We start from the raw sequence: 25,762 nt of genomic DNA, 5'->3' as shown, positions 1-25,762 counted from the left end.
CATTTGTCGCCTCTAAGACCAACGGCTCAGCAGTTTTGCGGTGTAAGGACCTGCCTATGTACCCGGTATAGTGTATATACGAGTCTCAGGCAAGATTCTGATACGGTTTGAGTGAGTTTCGAATTCACAGAAACTCGAAACGTCAACTTGGTGGACGGAGGTATTTGCCCATCAATTTAATTTATCATGACGCACCTAATAGGCATAGGTCACATAATTGGGTGAACCACTACAGCCTTTCCCACATCACCTCGGACAATCTATACAGTGGCTGACGTACTATTTACATGTTGACCAAATGTTTGGGTCCTGACCTTGTCGCCGATTCCGCATTAATTTCATGATGAAGGGAAGATCTTTAAAATTGCGGTCACTAGCAACCCAAAAGTGCTCCACAACCATCAATGAATCTACGAAAACGAAACTACTCATGCATACGAATAACACCATCTTCACTATCGAAAAAAGGGGACAGATGCTTTACAAATTTATTTAAATGAATTCAAAATTACAAAGATCGAAATCATGTATAATTTGAAGTTTTCTCTGCTTAGGAAAGCAAGCACACAGTATATTCATTTCTAATCACGAGAATTTCTTTCTCGCGAGCTTGTCAATGTTAAGTTTCGATCATCTCACAAATAATGAATATTTCATACAAATATACACAGTCGAATCACATTAATGTGATTTGGGCAGTTCGAGCAGCTTCAAGATGGTCTGCATGTGACGCGATAAGTTTCATTTATCTAAGAACTAAGCTGACTGTAGCCCCTTTACTGTAATAGCTGATGGAAAGATCTATAGATAGAACACGATGATCGAATCACACACGCAGTCCAAATGTGCTCGATTGAGTTCAAGTCTGGAGAATTGGAAGACTAGAGAGAGAGAGAGTTTCTTGATCATGCTCTTTTTATAATTTTCAGATGTTTGATCCGCCCACTTGGTCAGTCGTATTAGAGTTCTGGAAGAGCCAACACACTCGCGGAATGTCAATAATGTCCCAGAGCTGCTCTCCGCATCTGGGGCTGATACTCGAGATACCAATTAATACCACTCAATTATTCAACCCTTGTCCTCAGGTCGGAGTAAAAGATTATTTATTTACAGTTATAACAAATAATGTATATATGAGGATGTATTTAAATTACATACTTATAAATCAGTACATATGTTTTATGCTACTACTCTTCGAGCGAGAGAGGAATGGAGAAAGCAATAGGTCAAGACTTACCCCAGGCTTTCGTCATCTTCCGCTCCTTCCACTTTTACCCAAAACCGGACAACCACCTCTCATCAAGACCTCGTTCGTTCTGCCTCTTTCAACCACCTTGTCTCTTCCAATTTCCTCCTGTTTCCCTCTCATTGGTTCCGTCTCCTAAACGTCGCACCCCCTCCCCTTTGGGTCCCAGACTAGAATCCCCTACTGGAATCTCGCTGCTGCCCCGATGTCTACATACCAATTATAAAATCCATCTGCCACTCCTTCTCAAGGTACCACTGCCCATAGGGTAGGGTCAATTCTGAGAATCTGCAAAAGGCGTTGGAAGTAACACCTGTGCATATAGGTGCCTCACCTATTTCTATACACGATATCTGAATAAAAGTCCAACCCAGTTCCCAGACTGTCTGACGTCGTAAATAAAATTATATTGTAAAAGGCTTCATTAAAATTTAACTACAAATTAATGTAACCAGTTAGCGAGTAGCTTGTTACATTAAACATTGAACTCTTTGCGGTCCACAGGTTTTTCAGCACTTCTTTGTACTATATAACGTCTTCCTCGCAATGAGATCCCTGGAAGTGTGTCCCATTGCGGTTTCTGTATAACTTATGAGTTTTACTGTTTTAACTGAGAAGTGAGATTCACACACAGAGAGCCGTCGTAAGGGTCCGTTGTAATAATGAAGTATCGTTGTTTCCTGATGCGGTCTTATGTCCAGTTCACGCTTTGGATATTTTTCTTCGTAGAGGTGAAGCGTTTCGGTGTTTTCCCCCAATAAATTATCTAATTGCAAGTTCAACCATAGTGCCATTGGTGTCATCTCATCTCTAAGGTCCAAAGTCCAATAATGGAAGTGTAGTACATCTTGGTTTCAATGCTCTGTTAGAATAAGGACGTGACCAGTTTCCTGTTCTTTGTCAGACTTTAATGCCAAATAGAGGCTGGTCAAAAAGGTGTCCTTGATGCCCATTGTAACGAGGTTTTCTAACGTCACATATATGCATATAATCGTGTATCACTTAATGTAAATTTTTGTTTTCGTTGTTCAGTTTGGGGTTATCCGCACACATGCCATATAATTCAATTGATATACGTGAATATCTTGACAATTTTAATGACTCCATGTAGAACACAGAGTCGAGCACTATGTTGAGTCCATCTCGACGTAGGACCGCAAAATGTTAATAATGTACTTGATTGATGAATTCATAATTATAAATATCGCGGAAATCACTTACAGAAGTGTATCAACAAGCCTTAAAAATGCTACAATAACATTTCTCAGACAATAACACCGGTATCACCCAGCTTATACTCTCCCAGAAATAGTTAGAGAGTTCTTGGACGCTCTTCCTCTCGGATACGACCGCAGCCATTCATACTATGCAACATAGAATGTGACTCACTCAAGAAGGCAACCCTTTGGCAAACAAAAGAGGTTCAATTTTGATACGACCTGGCAAATTGAAGACAATTGTATCAAGGAAACTTCAAAATAATAAAACTAACTTTTTTGAAGGAATTTTATCATTTCTAGCGTGTCGGTCAGCCCTCATTCACCATCTGCACCGAAATTTACCTACCGCATTAATACAAATACAAATACGAATACAAATACAAATACACAAATACAAAAACAACGCCACAACAGGCAAAATGCCCAACGAGCGGCACAGCAGAAATCGCTAAACTTCTCTCAGAATGCCATGTTTTTTTCATTAAGTTAGCTTTCTCCCGATTTTCAGCCGGTGCAAAGTAAGGGGTATTGGGAAAAGCATTTCATTGAGAAATAAACATTGCAAAATATCTGGGCTTGTCAATGCTAAAATAAGAGGCATTTATGTAGGCGAAATATCTCGTCAATGCCGCTTAAAGGGTTAACGGCGTTTGGTGCCCCACTGCGGTTACTTCAGTTAATCATGGGGTGGTCTAAATCACGAAATTAATTGAAAAAAAATCAAAAATGAAGTTTTTGAATCGGAAAAAAAAACCTGGTGTTATCTTTTGGTGTTGTTTATTTTGTGATATTTGTGTACATCGGGAAGCATCGGAGGGTCAAATTGGGGTGATAACTCACTAGATCACGCCAAAACTCGGAGAACTTTCCAATACATTGGCTTAAAGAGTTTGAATCATAAAGCAGAAATTATTTTGGAGAACATGAGCAAGCTTTCCTATGCAGTACAAGCTAATGCCAGATCATTCGGTTAACGCACGATGAAGTTTCACCACCGCTTAGATAAATTTTAAAAGCAAAGATTCATTGCTGGCGGATTTTTTTTTGTAAATTTTTAAATTGAAGAAAAAATTAAATAAGCGTAAATTAATTTAAACAATCAAATAATATATTTTCAAGTGTTTGCAGCACTCTGTCAGCATATATTTGTTATACAAAAGTTTTTAACAGCTGGCTGATGCGAAGATATATTTTTGAAAAGAGAAAATATTCAACTGTCTCTGTAGGGAATTGAACCCATGCCCTAGACCAGTGGCAGGGACGTCATTTCAACTTTTTCCGGGGGGGGGGGGGCAAACAACATGCGCTCAATTTACGTATATATATTTGTGTATATATATACCATTTTTAGTGTATTTTCAAAAGCCAGGGACCGGCCCCACCGATTCCCCCCCCCCCCCAAATGACGGGCCTGACCAGTGGTTCTCAACCTTTGGAATCCCGCGGCCCGGTTGATTTCTTTTATGTGAGTGGAAGGCCCGGTCATACGCACGCCGAAATATCTGATCGGTAATTAAAATCGAAAATACAAACTATAATTTTTGATTTTACATACTTTATTTTGAAGTGTTGCGATAAGAATTTTTTGTTTTTTTTGGAAGAAAAGCTTGATTTATGCATTCAAACATTGAATTAAGTGCTCGGAAAAGAAATATTTTCACTGTGGTATTTTGTTAAAATACTTCACATATAATTATGATTGCTTATTTCAATTTTTTCGTTCTGAACGTGAGGGTATGTTATCAGTAGAATCAATCAAAAAAAAATTGATAACTGAAAAAAAAAATTAATTAGAAAACGTAATTTTGTCTTAAAAATGCAGAGAATTACAAGAAAATTGAAAATGTGGTAATCGTGTTCAAATGAAGCCTCCAGTTTTTGGTCAATTTCTTTCAGTGGTCCAGATTCACAGTTTTCACTTGAAAAACTTTCTCAAGGTATTTATCGAACGTAGCGTACATTTCATAGATAGTACATCTTGGTATTGTAATTCGTGAAACATTAGGTTTGATAATTTTTGCCGCACCATGGTCATTTTCTGTACACGAGGGCTAATTAGACCGGGACCTACAATTTATTGCTAATTCCAAACGGCAGCCTTTTCTTTTTTATACTCACCGGGAGGTTGTCGTGCCACCAGTCGATGTGGGAATCCGTGTGGTAGTAATCTTTTTCTGTGGCCATGTCGCCATTTCTGTTGTACCCCTGTGTAAGGAAAGTTTTCTGACAAGGACAAATTTAGACATCCTTTGGTACTTTAAGCGAGTATCTTATCGACCTGGGCTACCACGCTCGAAACATTAGGTTTAATCTTCATTTACATTTTAATTCCTCACAAAGACCAAATAAACAACAATGCAAGATTTTAGCTAAAAGGGAAAAGAATCCCGTTTTACAAAAAAAAAACCTTCATGATTGAACATTTTGCAACCAGTTATGTGGAAAAGAAAAACGAGTTTTACCGTCTTCACACGTCCTGCTCGACAAAACCCGGACGTATGGTCATCACATTGGCTGCTGATTTTTTCCCCCGATATAGTTATCAATCGATTATTGTTATCTGAAAACCTGCTCTCCGCTCATTGATTATAAGAAAACCACGCGTCACGATGTGATCACATTTAGAGTCGTACACTGCATACGTACCTGAAAGATGAATAAGATGAATTAGTATTACTAAAAACCCTGCAGAAATATTCAAAATACATCGATTATGATAAAATCCAGGCTGGCCATCTCAGTATATGTTCACCTTCCCCGTGTTGCGACAATTTATTTTTTCAACATAATAAAAATATGCATGTGAGCCGTCCAAACATGCGTCTACCTAAACGTTTGAGATTACATAATGGGGAAAAAAAACATTCAAGTCAATTTTCAATTAAAAAAAAAATTATAAAACAAGTCGGATCCGGGTGCCACTTCTCAAATTACTTGTATCAATGCTGTCACAGAAATTCAGGGCATGTAAATAATAATAGAAATAAATAAGTAAAGCCATCCATCAGGTACTCACAAAACAATTTATTAGTCAATTTGCTTTATAAAAAAAACACTACGAAAAGCTTAGGACGTTGACAGTTTTCTCTATTGTTTTCTCTTAAGAGTGTTTAATGGGCTCGTTCTAGTAAATATATAGCCAAAAAATAATCAAGCACACCAAAACGTTATGGATTTCTTTCTTGTTTCTTTTGTTTCGCGACATATTTCTTTGTTTTCTCAATATATCGCGATGGGCCGATCCACTTTCTTCAAAGACGACGATCAGAAAAAAAAAACCAAAAAAAACGAAACTATCTCATACGCCGGTTACTTTATAAATAAAGGACACGGTAGGCCTTTAGGCGACATTTGTACCATTTCGAATTTCAATCATAATATCGTCTCCCTTTTCACTGAAAACAGAGTAAAAAAGAGATGATCTAGTGGCTGAGTATGGGAACTTTTACGGTATACTTTTCTTTTCGCTGCATCCTGCCAGAAAATTGCGGCAATTTTGCGTTTGTCGCGGTAGAAGAAAAAAGGTAAAAGAAGAGAACGTATCTACAAACGTTAGAACGAAAGACGACATCGTGTTCTTATGATTCGGATTGATGACGATGACATAAATCTTTGTTTATAACGACTCGCCTTGACCACAATTTAGAATGTAAATGAGTTTCTGGTAGTCCGCCTTCGAGATTTCTCTCTTCTATTTCGAGTTCATTTGCGTCCTAACTATGGCATGGTTTAGTTTTACAACATCGTCTTCGCGAGTCTTGTATATTTCGTGAACGTGATCGAAGGATTTTCTACTGCTGCCAAGGTAAGATCTTACTAAATACACCGACGTCCTTTAAATGTAGTCTTTTTATAATTACTATTATAATGGCCTCTGCAGGTGGTTAGTTACTGAAAAAAATATTTTAATGGTCGAATTCCTTTGCCGCACAATATAGTATCCACCGCTTATTAACACTCTCAATGGCATAGCAGAAATCACTAAAACTCCTACAAAAAATTCAATATCTTCATTTATGGAGAGGGAGGTAGGTTTGCGCACTTACAATTTTCATTTTTCATTTAAAAACTTATTTGTGGCATTATTTTGAATTTGGTTCACATTCTATGCGATGCTCAAATACAAAAACAAACTAATTTCATTCGAAATTCATGTAAATTATAAAGGGTCTTATACTATTTCGGCGGCATATAATAGAAATCACACTAAACCTACATGGAGCTGAACCTACATCTGCAGGAATTTTTCAGCATGATAATGCTCACCTACAGACCGAGAGTTTCTTAAGAATGTCTGCGTGAAGTTGGAACCCTTCTTTTGCCGGCTTAATCAACTGACGTATAGCCAATTGGGCACCGAGACCAGCTGGGAAGAAGACTTCATTAATCAGCGAGCGTGCATGAACTGCGGGCCCGGTTACAACACGCATGGACAAAATACTTCAGAATAAGGCCCGCGGTACACATGCTAATAAGCAGCACGAAAGCATGACACTTTCGAGTATATGCAGCCAATAAGATTATTGGTAAGATTTGCACGAATGTTGCCAATAATCTTATTGGTGGCATATGCTCGAAAGTGGCATGCTTTCGTATTACTTAGTAGCATGTGTAGATGTGTAGCAGAAATCACTAAACCACTTATAAAATGCAATATCTCCTTTTATGAAATAGGTTTGCTTCTAATTTTCATTTTTTATTTAAAAATTTATTTGTTGTATAATTTTGAATTTGTTTTACATTCTATATGTGATGTTCAAATACAAATAAGCTGATTTCATTCGAAATTCATGTACATTTTTAAGGGTCTTAACCCTTTCGTCCTGGTGTAATAGAAATAACCTTAACCACCTGTTAAAATTATCATATCTTTTCTTTATGAAATATAAGTTTTCTTCCAATTTTCATTTTTTATTCATAAACTATTAAAAATTGATTTATGGCTACAGTTTTGAATTTGGATAACATTCTACGTGGTGCTAGAATACAAAAGAAGCTAATTTTATTCAAAAACTACGTGCATTTGCGAGGTTTTAAACATTTCCGCGACATAGTAGAAATCACTAGACCACGTGTGAAATGCCATACCTTCTTTTAAAAAGTAGGTTTGTTTCTAAATTCAATTTCTAATTTAAAAATTTATTTGTGGCATAATTTTAAGGTTGATTTACATTCTATGCGGTCTTTTATTCAAAAACTGTCTACATTTACGTTGTTTTAACCCTTTCCGCGGCATGGCCGAAATGCAAAGTGCCATATCTTCTTATAAATGAAATAGGGTTTCTTCCAATTTTCGTTTTTTATTTATGAATTATATCAAAAATTAGTTTGTGCCTACAATTTTGAAGATTTGGTTTATAATCTATTTGGTGTAAAATACGAAGTTAAGCTAATTCATTTTAAAAGTTATTTACATGTGCTTGTTTTCAACCCTTTCGGTGACATAGTAGAAATCACTAAACTACCTGTAAAATGCCATGTATTTTTTATGAAGTGGGTTTGCTTTCAATTTTCATTTTTATTTGAAAATAGATTTGTGACATAATTTTGAAGGTGGTTTACATTCTATGCGGTGTTCAAATACAAAAAAAATGATAATTTCATTCAAAAATTATGTAAATTTGCGTGGTTTTAACCCCTTCCGCGACATAACAGAAATCACTTAACCCCACCTACAAAGTACCATAACTTTTTTTTATATATGAAATAGGTTTTCTGCCAATTTTCGTTTCTTATTTACAAATTAATTAAAAATTGATATGTGGCTAGAATTTTGAAGATAGTTTACATTCTATGTAACGTTCAAATACAAAAGAAAACTAATCACATTCGAAATTTATGTACATTTTGGCGTGGTTTTAATCCCTTTGGCGGCATAATAGAAATCACCAAACCCCACCTGTAAAATTATATCTTTTCATCATGTGAAGTAGCTTTTTCTTGTAATTTTCACATTCAATTTTTCCCCTGAAATACATTTTAATTCACTACAGAATCACTGCAGCTCTTTCTTTCTAGCTGAGGGATATTTATAGGCAATAATTGGCGATTTCCCTAATAATCGATAGCATTTTTGGCGAGAATCAGCAATTTATGATCCCAATGTGACGTATGTTTCACCTAAAAAATAAATTTGTTATTATAAGCATAAAAGATACTTCATATAGTGTATTTGAAAACGTCAATCTCGGTTATAACGACAATTTCTTGGAATATTCGATGTCGTTAGGGGTCATTCAAGTATTACGTCATCATCGATGGGGGGGGGGAGAGGGGGTTTCCGATTTGCTGACTTTTGATGACAAGGGGGGAGGGGGGGTTTGGATAATGCTTACGTCATCGACCACCCTTTATGAAAATATGAGTTAGGATTCGGGAGGGGGGCAGAGATGATGACGAAATTTTGCTGACAAGAGGGGGGAGGGGGTCAGCGTTTTGCTGACTTTTTCTGACAGGGGGGGGGGATGTGAAAAATGGCTAAAAATTTGCTTACGTAGTATTTGAATGGCCCCTTATAACCAAGTTTGACTGTATATATTTCTGAAAGAAAATTGTGTAAAAAAATATATGATGCATCTACACCACGGCTGGACAAATCGCGCAAGAAAAATTTTTTAAGTACCAGAAAAATCTTTTAAGCGCCAAGTTTTTTTTTTACCTGAAGAAAAAAGCTCAAAATAATTTTTTTAGGGCAAAATAACCCTCTTTCATGTTGACAGATATGCTGCTATAGATTCAAAACATTTTGTGCTGCTATCAGTCTCAAAAGTAGAGTTACGGTTTTTTGCCGCCCTTCTCTCATTATAGTATAATTTTCTTGGCCACTAAATCCTCGAATTTGCCGCTTTTTGTGCTATAAACCCCACACGCATTCCTATTTAAACCCGATACTCAAATGCTCACACACTCCTTAGGCCAGTCTTTTGGTTTTACATGTTTTCACACTGTTTTAGTCACTCATGCTCACAGACCTGATTCCTTGCTTTCTAGATCGCTCTTTTGGTCACTACTATGCTCACTCACTCTTTAGGTTGTCATTCACATGTTTTCACGCATTCTAAATCACTCTTTTGTTCAAGTTTAGTCTCATGCTCACACGCTCTCTAGGCCCCTTTTTTTGCCGCTCACTGACTGATCCTTTGCTTGCTAGGTCACTCTTTTGATAATTAATTACATGCTTGCACATGTTCTATGTCAGTCTTTTGGTCAGTCACATGCTCGCACAAAGCCCCATGCTCATACACTCTCTAGGTCACTTTTGGTTGTTCACTGACATAGTTCCTCGCTTTCTGGTTGACTCTTTTGATCATTCACATATTTGCACATGCTCTAGGTTATTCTTTTGGTCATTCGCATGCTTGCAAACTCTCTTGCAGATGTATGATGGGCTACACAAATTTTGCCATCTTCTAATTGCCGTCATTCCACTAATTTTCTTGGTCACTCATTAGTCAAATTTGCCACAACTCTGAACTTGCCACCCAGGGCTATAGCCCACTAAGCCTTCCGTAAATACGTCACTGCTCAGCCCGCAATTTAGTAACTACACAAAGAAAATTTTAGTACCAATTTTTTAGTCGACATGGTGACCTGGTGCGTGGGATTTGTCCAGTGCTGTTCTACACTAACGAACTGACACCTGTGGTTATAAGTAGTTTGACTAATTAACTAGTCAATTGAACTAGACCGCATACGCATTACAGGGGATCCAGGGGGGAATTTGTCCGGTATATGAATAATTTCTATGAAAATGTTCTCAGGGAAATTGTGCTTATATTTTCTTGAAGGTTCAGATTAGTCTGTTTGGTAGAGTCGGAGAACAAATAAAGCTTCACGGACATCCGCTGCCGATAGCATAGATTCAACTGTCCGGTTGGTCATTCGCATCAATTGCATTGAAATTTGTAAACGAAATTTTTTGACCTCGTCCTGTTTCCTCATGTACACAGTGATACATTATTTTATTCGGCTATAGCCAATATTCAAAAGTGAGAAAATCAGATTTTACAACATTTACCGGTGTCTCTCTGTTAATTTTTTTTTGGCATCTTCTGTGGTTGTTTCCGGTTCTAATTGCGAATTTCAAACAATTAGAGGTTAAACAAGCCTTATATGGTGCACAAAAATAATCGATGACTTATAAGTTAGTTATGTTGAAACATTTCCTGATATATATATATATATATATATACATAATTTTCTGGTCGGTTATCTGCTTATTTTATACATTCTGGCAAAATTTCTTAACCAAAGTTTTTGCAGACAGACGCTACGTTTGCATTGCCCCTTTATGGTAGTAAATTGCCCGTATGGCGATAGCCCGGAATAATGCTCGGTTTAGTAGTGCAAATAAAAACCTCCTTCCAGAGTCCATCGTTTCTTTTGTCATTTCTAATATTTCTTAAATGCCCGTTTTCTTCAGTGCAGAAATTTGCACTGAAGTTTTTTTGCATAACGGGATTCAAGATGCTTAGAAGATGAACTAATAATCCAAGAAGTCAAATTTCCTTTCGAGTTTCACTCAGTATTTTTTAATATATGAATTGCATTTCAGAAATGTTTTTGATTTTTAGAAGCAGTGGCGTTGATTTTATTCATGTATCCGACCTCTTTTTTGCCACTTTTCTACAAAATGGTACTAAAATGAACGTTAATAACATTTTTTTGATATAAGGTGTCTCAAAATGGTGAAAACAATATTAAATTTTCGACTACCTATATGTCGTTTTTTATAAAAAAAATAATTTTATGTCGAATTTTCAGCAAAATTCATGCAATACTCGAAACACACAATTGCAAAAAAATGTTATATTCTCTCAATGAAATAGTTTGTTTCTTTCCACTGTAGATTTAGCTAGTGCTTATGAAGGTTTGTATTAGAATTTAACCGACATTATGAAAAGTAGAATAAGAAGAAAATTATAATAAATTAAAATAAAAGTATAAATGTAATGATAAATAAATATTTATAAATTAATATAATTATAAATAAATACAGTGATAATAAATATTTATCATGTAAATTATTTGGTAGGTCATTTTAGTTCTAATTAAAGACAAAAAACAATGTTTTTGAACCAATTAATTAGTTTAAAACAAATTATCTAACCCGGTACTTTAAATTACCGTTAGGATATAAAAGGTTATAAGGATTATATGGTATACTCATAAGTTGCACACAAATATATTGATTTACGTGTGGATTTTTTGAAATTTCATTCTACATATCGTGTATAAAGCACTGTAACTCCACAAATATATGTGAAAGACCTTCAATTTTGGTAAAAACTTTAACAATATATGGTATGGGAAGAGGTGTATATACTAGAGTAAAACCCCGTTACAACAAATCCGCTAAACGACGAATTTCCGGGTGACTAATAATAAACGAAATTTTTTGACCTCGTCCTGTTTCCTCATGTACACAGTGATACATTATTTTATTCGGCTATAATGAATTTTTAAAAGTGAGAAAATCAGATCTTACAAATTTTATCGGTGTCTCCGTTAATTTTTTTTTTGCATCTTTTGTGGTTGTTTCCTGTTCTAATTACGAATTTCAAACAATTAAAGATTAAACAAGTCTTATATGGTGCACAAAAATAATCGATGACTTATAAGTTAGTTATGTTGAAACATTTCCTGATATATATATATATATATACATACATATAGAAGATGTACATTATTTTGCAAAATTAATTAATATATATATATATATATTTTCCAACTTATTGTTATAATTTGCAGGCTATACTAATATTTTAACAAAAGAATTTATCCGTTTTTTGTTTAAAAATTGGATTTATCGTGCACCCGGGTATAAGGTACCATTTGATTCCTTAAAGCTCGTTATAGAGGAGTTACGGCGTTACACTGCATACCTGCGTACACCATCACCTTTTTTCCGTATAATACAAACAGCAATTATTTAAAAAAATCAGTAACGTAAAATATTCTTACTCAATAGAATATTAATACTACTGATATTTTTTTCTTACACTTAGTCAGCGAGCAACAGACCGATTGTTTCTGATAACACATTTGGCCACAAATTTTTGAAAATTTTTCTGCATCCTTATTAAAAATACACAGTAAACAGTCAAATTCCTATGTAATTCGGTGTGTTGAACACGAATCTAACCATAAAAAAGCTGGATTGGCTCCTGTTCTATTTTGTAATCGCCCATTTTTAATACTTATACAGTAGTGCAATATACATTGAAGACGATGGAAAAATAATAAATATGACAAAAACATTAATATATAGAAACCTCGCAAATATATAGAGACACAATATTAATATACAGAAAAATACAAGAAAAATGTATAAAAACAACAAAAATACATTGAAAAGCAACAAAAATACATTGAAAAGCAACAAAAATACATTGAAAAGCAACAAAAATACATTGAAAAACAACAAAAATACATTGAAAAACAACAAAAATACATTGAAAAACAACAAAAATACATTGAAAAACAACAAAAATACATTGAAAAACAAATATACCACAGCACTATAGACCATTCATTCTTAACATGGCTTAACATAGCAATATCTCCGACACAAAAGCCGATAGAACTCTTTCATGGTGATATTCGTGTTCAGCAGCTCAAAACAATTCGGAATTGTGTATTTTCATGTCGGACTTACGTTGTTGAACTTTCATGTCGGCAATTACAATGTTGCCCACAGAAAGCACTTTTTTAACACTTTGCACAGCAATATTTCCAAAAAAAGCCGATAGAAATTTTCACGGTAATACTCGTGCCCAGCAGGCCAAAACCATTCAGAATCATGAGTTCTCATATCGGAGGCATTTTCATTGTTGCTCTCAGATACCGCTTATGAAATACTTTTTCACGCTTTACATAGTAATATTTCAAAAACAAGAGCTATGGTGATATTCATGTTAAGCAAGTCAAAATTGTATATTTTCATGTCAGACGCAATTTCATTGCTGTTAATATCATTACCGATCGGTACAAATCTGTACATACCACGTATTCGATGAAAAAAAAAGCTATAAAATCAACTATAAATAAGGATATCAAAAATAAACCATTAAAAATTTATTAAAATATTCCAAATGCACGTTATTCGGTCGGGTATTTTTGTTATTCCCATCATAATTGGAACTTATTGTAAATCCCGGTAAGAAGGCTGATGGATATTGCCGTAAAATGTCAAAAAAAAGATAACGAAACCATCGCCATCGAAGCACAAAAAATGAGGTTAATCCTTCGTAAAGAGCCGGTTATTTTCATAACACACGGTAAATACCGCACGTAGATGATAACATAGAAGTGGAATACAAATCTATTCTATTTTCACTGCCTCAATCAGGTTCATTCAGTATATTTCCTCTTCTTCAATCAATTATCAATTTCTTGTCAAAATAATTTCCTTTTCAAAAAAGTTACATTTTATAATTTTCGGATTTATTTTACATAGCTTAAAGGAGATAAAAGTTCAAATAAACACATATGCCTTTTTTAAGAAGTTTTCTTAAAGGTAATCACACAGGTTATCATCATTTAATAACATGGATATTGAAATTTTTCTTTTGAATAAAACATAGGTAAATTGATTTTTTGTTATTTAAATTTGAACTTATGTTACGTGCACGGGGTGGACATAAAATAACTTTACCTATATACGAGCCCTTAGCTGTCGCAAAACGAATGCAAATGAAATTCGAGACATATGTGTTTCTCGACGCCGAAACACACTACACTGACGTGACGTGATTTCACGTAATGTCAGAGATGTTGTGAGTTTTGATTCCTGAAAATTCTATGACGTGAGAATTCCACATCACATTATTTCCACGAATCAGAATTCACAACGTGTAGTGTTTCGGCCTAAAGTATTTGCTAAAGAAGGAGATGAGAAAACCTAGCTCTCTCAAAAATAGCAAAACGCCCTTTTTCTGCAGCGCTAAGCGATCGACGCAGCGAAAAACCATAAATGGCGTTAGAACGGTACCTATAGCATGATAAACACCGGCGCTAGATTCGAGGAAAACACGTGGAAACAACTAATGCAGATGGACATTATTGCCGCAAGAAGTTTCTCACCAAAGGGTTAGCGCACCAACTCGTTGGTGAGATCTTTCTTTGTCTGTCTCCTGCGCTGGCATTTATGTTGCTACAGGCGCCGTTCTAACGCCATTCACACTGCGCCAATTACTCAGCAATGCCTAAAAATGTGTATTGCTGTTTGAATTTTTTGAAATTTTGTTGCCTTGGCCACATAACCGTGAAAAAGCTAGGGTTTTGTTTTATCTTCGTTCTTTAACGCATACTTTGAAACACGTATATCTCGAATTTCATCAACATTCGTTGATTTTTGCAGCCACTATGGTATCGTATATCGGCAAATTTATTTCATGAGCACCCTGTACTAGAATCATAAAAATATTGATCTCATAAATTTAAGAGCATGGATGAAAATCGTATGTGACATGATTGTTGTAGTCTTGTAATAACGTGATTTACGACAAAATGGGATGCAAACTTCCATCGTAAAAAATGGCCTCCTTTTTTGAATTTTTTTGTTGTCGCGTCTCGTTTTTTTTATTAGGAGTCACTGGTCCGTATGAATACGATTGTCGAAAAAATATTGTTGTAATTCGTATACGAATAATAAATATTACTAATAGTGGGTTCGTGTCACTGTGTGTAGGAATTATGGAGAGAACTCATGTTCAGATCTTCCTTATTAAGCTAGCTGTCTTCCTTTTAAGATTTTCTGGACCTTGTTATGAGGAGAAAGATGTGTGACGAGCTATTTAATATCAAATTTTCTCCATCTGTATGTTATTATGTTACGTTATTTTCAGTGAAAAAACTAACTTTAAATGAGTTTATGGAATAATTTTTGATGAAATCGTTTGTTGCGCCATCTACAAAATATTGATGACATTAAATACGTACTATGAAGTGTCATCCATGCCTCCTAAATAGAGTATTTGTATTCTGTGGTCTCTTGAAGTGTTTTTAGACTTGCCACTTTTTTTTGGTGTCACTACGCCACCTCTTTGGTCTTCATAAAAATGCTCGTTACTCGCTTTGTCACCCTTTTTGAGTTAAGAATTTTTTTTTCATTTATTTTCGAATCACAAATTCAATTAATATATACTCCTTTCCGTCAAAAAAAATAACACGCATCAAGAAAGAATAGTCCAATTGCTACGAAAATTGGCAATCAATTAATTATATCTTTAGTTATGCAAATAATTAGTGTTGTGAAAGAATTATGAAAATATTCCTGCCACCAGAGGACATGAAAGTGTTTTTCCTGTTGCTCTTCAAAATATTCACAGACACTGCTTTCCTCAACTTGCACACTTCTGTTTTCGCTAAATTAACTACTGTTGTTTTCTCAAGATGCCCTTAAGATGCATTCAGGGACCTCTTACGCAACTGGGGAAGGAGGTCGCATCATTGGATTGAGCCAAGCAGGGTGGACGCTCGCTAAAGCGAAGCACTTATCGTACCTTTCTACCGGCTATATTTTGCTGGTTACATAGCAAGGTGCCATTACCCCGTCAAATGTAATATGTTTAGATTTTATTATGTAAAAACATATCTAAACAATTCAAACAACAAATTATGAAAAATATTTATAACGTGATGAGGCTAAATAACTATTTACAAAACACCGACATATGTTTCGGTACTCATGGGTGCCGTTATCAAGGTGGAAAAACCAAGACGCGCGTTCTGTCGCAACTGAAAACGTGGCCAAAATGAGGGAGCGTCTGCGGTGGTCAGAGTTGTTTCCCTAACTTCAGTATATTTATTCGCAGTTTTGACATTATAGTTGTTGTCATCTGTTGTTAGTGACGTCAGCTTGGCTCTTTCGAATATTATTCAAATGTTTTTCAAAATGAAAATGTAGTAGGGTAATGAAATGGAGGGCGTTGATTTTGTGTAATTTACTAATTGTTCATGAAAAGCCATTATGTAAGTAACCTCAAAGAAATCTAAAAGAAATGGGGATCGAACTTTTTGGATCACCTTAGCCTCTGGAAATCTTATATAGATGGAATGCACTCCCGACCTACCACGAAGGTATACGGGATAATTACCAATCTGACGCTACAGTCCTGCTCAGTACGTAATCTGACAGGAAGAGACGGTATAAATTCCCGAGTCAAGTGCCAGTGAGGTCAGGTTCGAGAGAGGTGCCACCCTCAGTCCATCGTGTGGTTTCTTGCTAAGGATACAGAGCCTTGAGCCAATAGTTGAACACTGCATACCAGTGAATTAAACTTCACCCCACAACAGTAGGGTAAAACTAACCTATCTCACGACGGTCTTGGCCTCTAGAAAATTAAATTTGTGGTTTTCACTCTAGTAGTGTAAAGTTATTACCGACTTTACGAAATAAATTCTTGATTCTTAACGTAGCTTTTATGTTCGCTTAATATAATATATTTCAGAGAGCGCTTGGGTTGATCGATGCTCGGACATGAGTGCCGAATAGTTATTTGTCTTCATCACATAGTCAACATTTTTTGTCTTCTGTAGTTTTGGGCAAAGTTATTGATTTTGATTAAGCAAATTAATCATCATAATATTATGGATACTTATAATTATAATACTATATAATACTATAATTATTTAATAATTACCTGCTTTTTTGTTTTTATTTGACGTTAAATCAAAGTTTTGAGAGGTTTCACAAAGTCGTGATAATCACTAAATAGAAGCAGCAAGGCGCCAACAATCAGGAGCACACTCGGAATATATTTGAGCACCTCAGTGTGCATTGCGAACAATTCTAGATCAAGAACGCGATGATAGCACAAAAACTCAGCCGGCCACATACTTTCAAGTATAAAAATAATGCTTGTCCTAAAGTTACCTCGGTTTACAGTACTTTCATTGTTATAACAATCACAGGAAGATCTGTGATCATAGATCACAAGAAGGCCTCTGTGTATTTGGTTTCTTAGCAGAACTCATAAGCCATACAAAAAATGAAATAGCCAGCATACGGTGGGGGGGGGGGGGGGCTTCTTTAGGTGATCGAAATTACGAATCGTACCAACGAAGTACCGAAAAAACTTTGGACTGCAAATTGTTAAATAGGTAAAAATAAATATTGTTTAGACTTTCTTGGCAAATATTTTTATACCTTTAGTTTATTGTAAATGGGAGAATATTGAAGAGTAAATTCCTTAAGAGTAAAATCCTTTGCCTGATATAATCACAGAACGAAATCAACGAAAAAGACAAATATAGGGAAAATCACGAAATCTCAAACTAAATTCGACACAAACAATGGGTGCGTCGTCAGAAGATGAATGTAACCGTGATCACGCAACTCGGTGATCCCACTTGGGTTGGATACTTAGCGTGATAGTGGTTACATTTATCCTCAAGACGGCACTTATTATTTGTGTCAGAAACGCGTTAGGGATTTCGTGATTTTTCCTTTATTTGCCTTTTTCGTTGATTTTCTTCTGAGATAACATTGCTTGAGAATGTTGTGGTGGATAAAACGAGCGGATTTACGTTATCCACTCGCTATCACTTCGAGTTGTATGGGACTCGAGTTGTATCTTCAAACTCTCTCATCCAGTTTTAGCTTCAGAACTTCCCATATGTGCTTTTTGGACAGGCCTCGGTAGCCCAGGTGAATCAAATACGTACCAAAAGATTAGAGGTATCGCGAGTTCGATACCCGACTCGTCCTTGTCAGAAACTTTCCTGACGTGGACGCACAATAGATACGACGAGGCATGGCCCCCACAAGAGGTGGGCTGGCAAGGTTCCAACCCTGGGGCCCGGGATGATTTTCATTATTTTTTTGTTTTTTTACACTATAAATCCACCACAAAGGGACCCCGTGAAAGTCTGGTCGGGGGGCCCGCAGAAGATCCCAGCCTAGGGACCCTACGCTAGGATGTGGGGGACATGCGGCGAGGTCAACATGAAAGGGAGATTAATCATAATTATGCCTGTTAAAAGAGTTCTTTTTTGATCAACTTGTGAAAGATAAAATTGTTAAGTAAAAACTAAAAAAAAAGTAAATATTGCTATTTTTATGGTCAATACAAGTTCTTTCACAAATTTTGAAGTTTTATTACGAGCTCAGATTCAAGAAGTACCCTAGCTCTTATTTAATGCTTTAAAATAGGAAAAAGTGAAGCGGACCAAAGTTTCACACATAAATATAAAACATTATTTTCTTAATTGGCCCAAGATCAGTTTTCTCTATTTACACTACATTGTAAAAAGTCTGTGTCTTTTTTAGAGTTTAGACATTTTTTCTCGAATTTCAGAAAAATACTGAACGAATCGCTCTGAAATTTCAATCGTATATACCTTGTATTAGAACTCACCATTTCTAGTTGCAATTTAGTCACGAGTGCATTTAGGGGAACCGACAAAGAAATTAAAGAAGAAAAAAGTTTTTGATCAACCCTGTATCAGAAAAAGCTGAAAATGACTTGTAACTTTAACAAAATATTGTACTATCTTTCGCAATATTTTTGCGCATTTTCGTAAGAATGACACTTGCATTCAACATAATATAAATATTTTCCATAAAAAATTCTAATTTTCATCGCATGATTTTTGCTTATAACATGCCGATTTTTTTCCACTAATTTTTACAAAATTTAAATGGGACATACTGTGGGGAAATATGAAATTTAAAATGTGACAAATTATTATTCAATGAGATATAAGTATTTTTAGTAAATGATTGTTAATTGCGCATGCGCAAGAAATATAAATTTTATTTTTCATAATTTGATTGCCAGGTTTATAGTACGACTTATATGAAAATTCCAATTGAAGGTCACGGAAATTTAGAAAGATACACGCGATATTGTGAGCTGTAATTTTGAAACTTGCTGAAAGTAACTGAATAATAAGGGATTTTCCAGAAATATTGACATACGATTATTTTCTGTTATTTGATTATTTCGATAATAAGCCCACAGCATTATGCGAATGAGCGAAGACGAGTGTCTGATACTATATAAGAGAAGCGTTTTAGCATAACACGCGTGGATGATGTCAAAATAAACAAACTGCAGTCAAAATTGAAATAACTGCAAATAATCGTATATCGCGTGTATCTTTCTGAATTTTTATGATATTCAACTGGAATTTTTATATAAGTTGCACTGGCACAATCAAATTATGAAAAAAAAATTTTTGCGCCTGCGCAATTAATAATTATTTCTTAAAAATATTTATTTCCCATTGAAAATAATTTGTTACATTTTAAATTTCGAATTTCCACACATTATGTCCCATGTATAGCGTTACGTTTTCTGTAAATTTCGCAAAAATTGGTTGAAAACTCGGCAAGCAAAAATCAAGTGATGAAAATTGTAATATTTATAGAAAAAATTTATATTTTCGTGAATGTGTAAGTGCTAGTCTAACGAAAATTCGTAAAAGTATTACACGAAGTTAGTACAATATTTTGTTAAAGTTGCAAGTCATTTTCAGCTTTTCCTGATACAGGGTTGATTAACATTTTTTCTTACTTAATTTTTTGTCGTTCCCCTAAATGCACTCGTGGCTAAATTTCACTGGAAATAATGAGTACTAACACCGGGTATATATGGCCGAAATTTCAGAGCGATTTGTTCGGCATTTTTCTAGACATTAGAGAAAAAAATGTCCAAACTCCAAAAAAGGACACAGACTTTTGGAGACATGATGTACATAATAACAGTATAAGATAGCCTATCGATATAAAAAAAAGATTACCAGAACTTAAAAGTAGTAATAATATATAGGGTTCATTGAAAAGTGAATTTGAAAATTTTAAAAAATATGCTAAAGTAGTCCGCGCGTTTACGGTATATTCAAATATAAACGAGACCATAGTGTTCTGTCGGACCACTGGAAGAATATATATATATATACACACACATACAATTGTTTAGATTTAACCCAGGCTCCTTGTGGTCCAATACACATTTAAAATATGAAAGTAAGACTCATGAAAAGAGATAGAATCATGTAACAGTTAAATTTCAATAGTATTTAATATTTAATCAAAGAATCATGAAAACGGTTTATATTTCACAAACATAAAATCAATTAATAAACCAAAACATCACGACACCAAATTCTACAAATTACGCAGACAAAATAATTGAACTAAAAACGTTCAATTACAATATTTTAACTTTATATGTTGGAATAACCCTCTTTCCAAGGATATGATGTCACTCTCCGCTATCCATACAAAATTTTATAACAGCTAGCTGATGCGAAGATATATTTTGGAAGGAGAGAAAATTAAACTGCCCCTGTGCGGGGAATCGGACCCACGCCCTAGACCAGTGTTTCTTAACCTTTTTTTGCCCGCGGCCCCTTTGAACCATATTTTTTTTCTCGTGGCTCCCCTGTCTTTCTTAGAGTCTTCGACCCTCATCTGGAAGCAAGATCCTTTATACGTATTGAATTGATTTTTTCAGTGAATTTATACTGAACGAAAATTTTGCAAATAAGATTGGCCTCCAGACAACTGGCCTATAATTTATTGAGCTCCCCAATAGTCCGAGTTCTATTCAGGACCGTCTCAACATCATAGGCTCCCCCCAGGCAAAGTTATGCTATGGTAGTCCCATACTTAGCTGGAAATAAACAACCTGCATATTTCCTACTTATTTTCAAAATTTATTATACTATACAAAATATCATAAGGTGGGGTCACTTACGGACATGAGATCCCCGGGCATGACCCCTCACAAGAGTGGAACGGACAGAGCTGCAGCCTGATATGTTTCTCATCATTTTTTTGTTTTTCACACTATAAATTTGATATAGAGGAGGGTTCTGTGAAAAATTTAGCTGAGGGCCTGCTTAAAACCCCATACTAGGGAACCTGCTGCAAAATGTAGGCGGTGAGGCCCGGGTGGGTTGTTGTCCTGAGACGGTCCTGGTTTTATGGGTGATTTTGTTGGATTCTGTTATTGTACAGTCACTAATATAAAAGCTTTATTTCTTCACACCTTAATTTTTCTTCTCAGCTCTCTACAGCCCTCCAAACCACCTGTCATGGCCCCTTTCTCCATTTTCTTCAGTGGCCCCCTTGAAATATCCCAGTACCACTAGGGGGGCCATATGGCCCCCGATTGAGAACCACTGCCCAACTCGACTACAGAGGCATCGAATATCTCAATCTTTCCTTGGAGCTCGTGTGCACTGAACGGGGCCGTACATGGACGGTCGTACTTAACTCAAGCCAAAGCTCACAATTCCCACGGAAGGGATGCATAAAATAGATGAAATAAGACCATAAAGTCAATTGCCTGCAGGTAGCAATACAATGGTGAAGGAATAGGTTTCAGTATTAGAGAGAGAGAGAAAAAAAAAAGAATACAGAGAGAGGAGCAATTATACGCAATCTTTGAAAAAAAAAATTGCTGAACGATGGAGGAAAAAGAGGTATAGTGCATGTTTTGTACATATTTAAACGGCTAAAGGCTCCTTTTTTTATATTATTATTTCCTTTCTCTATATTATTATTACATATACTGGAAATTGGAATTCTCCCGCATCAAATAATAGCGATGGGTAACGATGCCATAGCAATAGAGGGTAAACAGGCTGAGCTAAGAAGCTTTATTATTGCATATCATATTTTTTTTCGTATCCTTTTTAGACATACATGTGACAAAACGGCCTGTAATATATAGAGCAAGCAGCCAAAATATTACGTAACTAGCATGTTATTATATATAACTCACGTTATATATACTTTTTCCACCTCAAATAAACTGGAACAAAGCTATTTACTGTGAACACAATTATGCTTTTTGAATCTTTTTTTTTTTTTGTCGAGCACCGAAGAAAAATAGAGATCAGGAGAAAAAAGACCCCATGAAAAATGACCAAATATGAGACATAAGATAAAAATGTGAAAAATATCGTCTTTTATTTCTTTTAGAACTAAAAAGCAATTGAGCGTGAAAACCTTTTAACTCAGCTGATATACATGTGAAAAAAAATCATGTCGAACTTGGAGACATCTTTATAACAGCTTGGTTTTAGTAAACAAGTTATCACAATGACATATCATGAGGAATGATCACTACTGGACATACTAGATAACTCAGATAAGTGATTTTTGAGAAAAGGAATCAAATGTAGGTTACGCGAGGTTTATAATTAAATATCGATAGAAATAGGCCTAGTCATGCATGAGTACGCCTAACTATATGCATTCTTTTATCATATGCCAATGATATAATAGAATATGTATTGTGTGTGTACTTTCATATTTTATGTATGATTTCGATTATCGTACTGTGATAAAATGAAATTCGATATTAGTGTCATCAATATTTTTATATATTTTCTAGATTAAAGGTTTGATTAAAAACTATCGCACTTCCAGACAAGTATCAAGGTATGCTGTGCAAGCATGATCGATTGATACTCGTATATCTGAATAGGAATGAAATAAAGAAACATGGTTTTGCATTTTTTATTGACTGCACGCAGGTATAGAAGAATAAAATGAGATACATTTGAATGCAATTTTACGCCGAGTTCGGGATAGTGGGAAGCCACCGAATATCAGATAGCAGCCGAATGACCCTTTTCTCTATAGACCAAAGGTCAGAACTTCTATTTCTTGCTGCAGATTAATCCACGGTGTAGTTTGATGTGGTTCAGTGTTCAATAAACAACGAAGCTCTGTGTGTGTGTATGAGGGTTTCAAATTTTTTTCTTTCTCTCTCTCTCAATATAAGTTTTTTTAAAGAAAAATTTGTCACCGTATGCGCCGAGTTAGGAAAGTGTTGTTCGATGCTTTGATATACAGATATTTAAAACTTTGACAGTAATTTCTTTTAGCATAATAATTGATGTAATAGTAACAGACTTGCGATTTCCTAGTTGAATTTTTGTCACGTGGCTCACTCACCCTAATATTAGCTATTACGCTGCGGAAGCTTATAACCCTCTATAACATCAACGAGATATTTCGCCTCCTTAAAAGCTTCTTATTTTAGCATTGACATGCTATTTTTTTAAAAAGTTGATTTCTCAATAGCACACTTTTCCCTATACCACTTACTTTGCACCTACTATCAACTTCACCAACTCAGGTCATATCGCAATTTACTGCCATTAATGAGATGGGTTGGAAATGAAGGCGCTGTTTATTGGTGGTAGACTCAAGTTCGTTAGGGAAAACATCTTATCTATATCTTCCCTCTGGTTCGAACCCAGGACCGCGACAGCAACCTTCACGGTGATAGACGAACATCTTACCCCCCCGCCACTCGGGCGCTATCATGCTAAAGACAGCATAATTAAAAAGTATGCCACATTTTAGTTATTTCTACTATATCGAGGCAAGTGTAAATATCAGAAGGATGATAACAGGAGACCTTAGTGGAGTATTTCCTAATTACGAAAGAAAGATTCAACGGTAGTAGCAAGCGACGTTACCAGACTTTTCAGTTACAAATGATTTAATAGCATTCAGAATTTTTTAGGTAAAATCCATGCAGCCATTTGCTGTTTCAATTATACAAATGCAAAATCAGAGGCCAGAACAGCGAAATTGCCTAACAAGGTGTCTGGAAAAAAAATTAATGAAAATTCAAAAGAAAAGAAAATTAGTATTGATAATATTGGAAAAAAGCCGATTAAAAAAATGTTTGTCATTCCCTAAACACATCAACCAATAACAATAAATCAGGGAAAGAAAACTATAATAAATTACCCATATAAATATGGTTGCCATTCATTCAAGTACGGATAGTTTCTCGATTACTCCCACCCTAGCTTATCATATTTCCCCGTGAAGGTGTCTATCGTAAAGCTTATGTCCCACGAGGGTTTGCTAGGGGACGCTGGGTAAGATAATTAAAGTTAATAAAAGTCTAAAGATAATAAAAGTCTTTGTTGGACATAAACCGCAAAAATCACAGCCGGCGTGAAGTAATCCGTACTTGTTCGGTCTTTCCAAAGGAAGATGCTCGTTCCGCTGCCTTTGTATTGTAAGCCATAAAAATTATTGCTTCCCCGAGGCGACCGCGAATCCTGACAAAGACTTTTATTATCTTTAACTTTAATTATCTTACCCAGCGTCCCTAGTTTACGTCCCTAGTCCCATAGTTTTAAGGAAATTTACGATAACCGAGGATATATAAGTTATTTCATACTAGCACGACGTTATTAGAAAAATTGGGGCAGGCTGTGTCATAGGCATGGCCGCATGTTTTGAGGTGAATACGTTTCTTGTGCCTTGAATCACGTGGTAGGTATTGCCTATCATCGGCTTTGTCTTTGGAATAGCTAACAAACGATACCAGTGTCGTCTGTTTTCAGTGTGAATTTCTCGAGATACAGCGGAAAACAATTTATTACGAATCAGGGCAGCGGCCCTGGTACCCAGACGGGAAGATATATTGAAACCGGAGTGATATCATTGAATGCACCTTTGCAATGTGCATCTGACGATACCATTGATTTTGACTTGAGTCACGTACTTATTGAAATATGGTTTAAAAACTATTTTTTGCGAATCAAGGCAGCGGATCTGGTGACCAGATAGAAAAATATATTGAAACCAAAAGGATATCGCTGAATGCATCTTTGCTGTGTGCTTTTGATGATACCGTTGCTTTTGACTTGCATTGGGTACTTCTTGAGATATGACCATTTAAAGAATTTCATCACGCAACTTTTTGAGAATGCTCCCAGTATCGTCAGAGGATTTAAATTTAAAAGATGTATTCACGCCAAGAAACTCTTTGCCACACAACAACTTAGAACTATCCTCTAACCAACCGAAACTGGTGTCCCGAAGTCGAAGCATTTGCATGACACGTAACAATATTTCCTAAATACAAATACAAATAAAAATCCGGAACAGGCAAATTGCCCAACGAAGTGGCTGAAAAAATTATGCTCATAAAAAATATGGATGTGATATATAACTTAAGTGATCCATCATATCGATTCTATTAAAAATATTCAATATTTCGATCATATCTCCATGATGCCAACGTTGTTCCTAAGACCATTATTACACTACAAAATTTTGATAAAAGATCTTTTACAAAACTTGAAAAAAAAACCAACCGATAAGCCTATTGGTTACATTCACTCAAATGTAACCGATACACTTATTGGTTGCACTTTTCCAGTTTTACAAAATAACTTTTATCAAACTTTTATAGTGCAATCCCGGCCTATAGGAAAAACATTCAATAAATCAAGTCTCTCTCCATAGTTCAAGCCTTGCATACCGGCTATTGTTCTAGTGGTTATTCTTTGCACCCCCTTT

At 35.5% G+C, this 25,762-nt stretch overlaps 1 protein-coding gene across 1 annotated transcript in view; it reads left to right on the top strand.

Annotated features, from left to right (window-relative positions):
- The first annotated feature begins 6,009 nt into the window (after positions 1–6,009).
- The window catches only part of f (espin protein forked), a 336,082-nt gene continuing 316,329 nt past the window's right edge, over positions 6,010–25,762 (top strand). Inside the window, exon 1 of the mRNA XM_089247034.1 lies at positions 6,010–6,271. The gene's annotated coding sequence lies outside the window, so the exon portion shown is untranslated. The remainder of the gene's footprint in view (positions 6,272–25,762) is intronic.

The sequence above is a fragment of the Pholcus phalangioides genome, unplaced genomic scaffold, assembly GCF_987345545.1.
Source record: "Pholcus phalangioides strain wild (caught in Gottingen) unplaced genomic scaffold, Ppha-v1.0 ptg000017l_1, whole genome shotgun sequence".
In the NCBI taxonomy this organism is placed as follows: domain Eukaryota; kingdom Metazoa; phylum Arthropoda; class Arachnida; order Araneae; family Pholcidae; genus Pholcus; species Pholcus phalangioides.
Note: the sequence above shows the minus strand (reverse complement) of the source record. Positions and strands in the feature narration are given on the sequence as shown.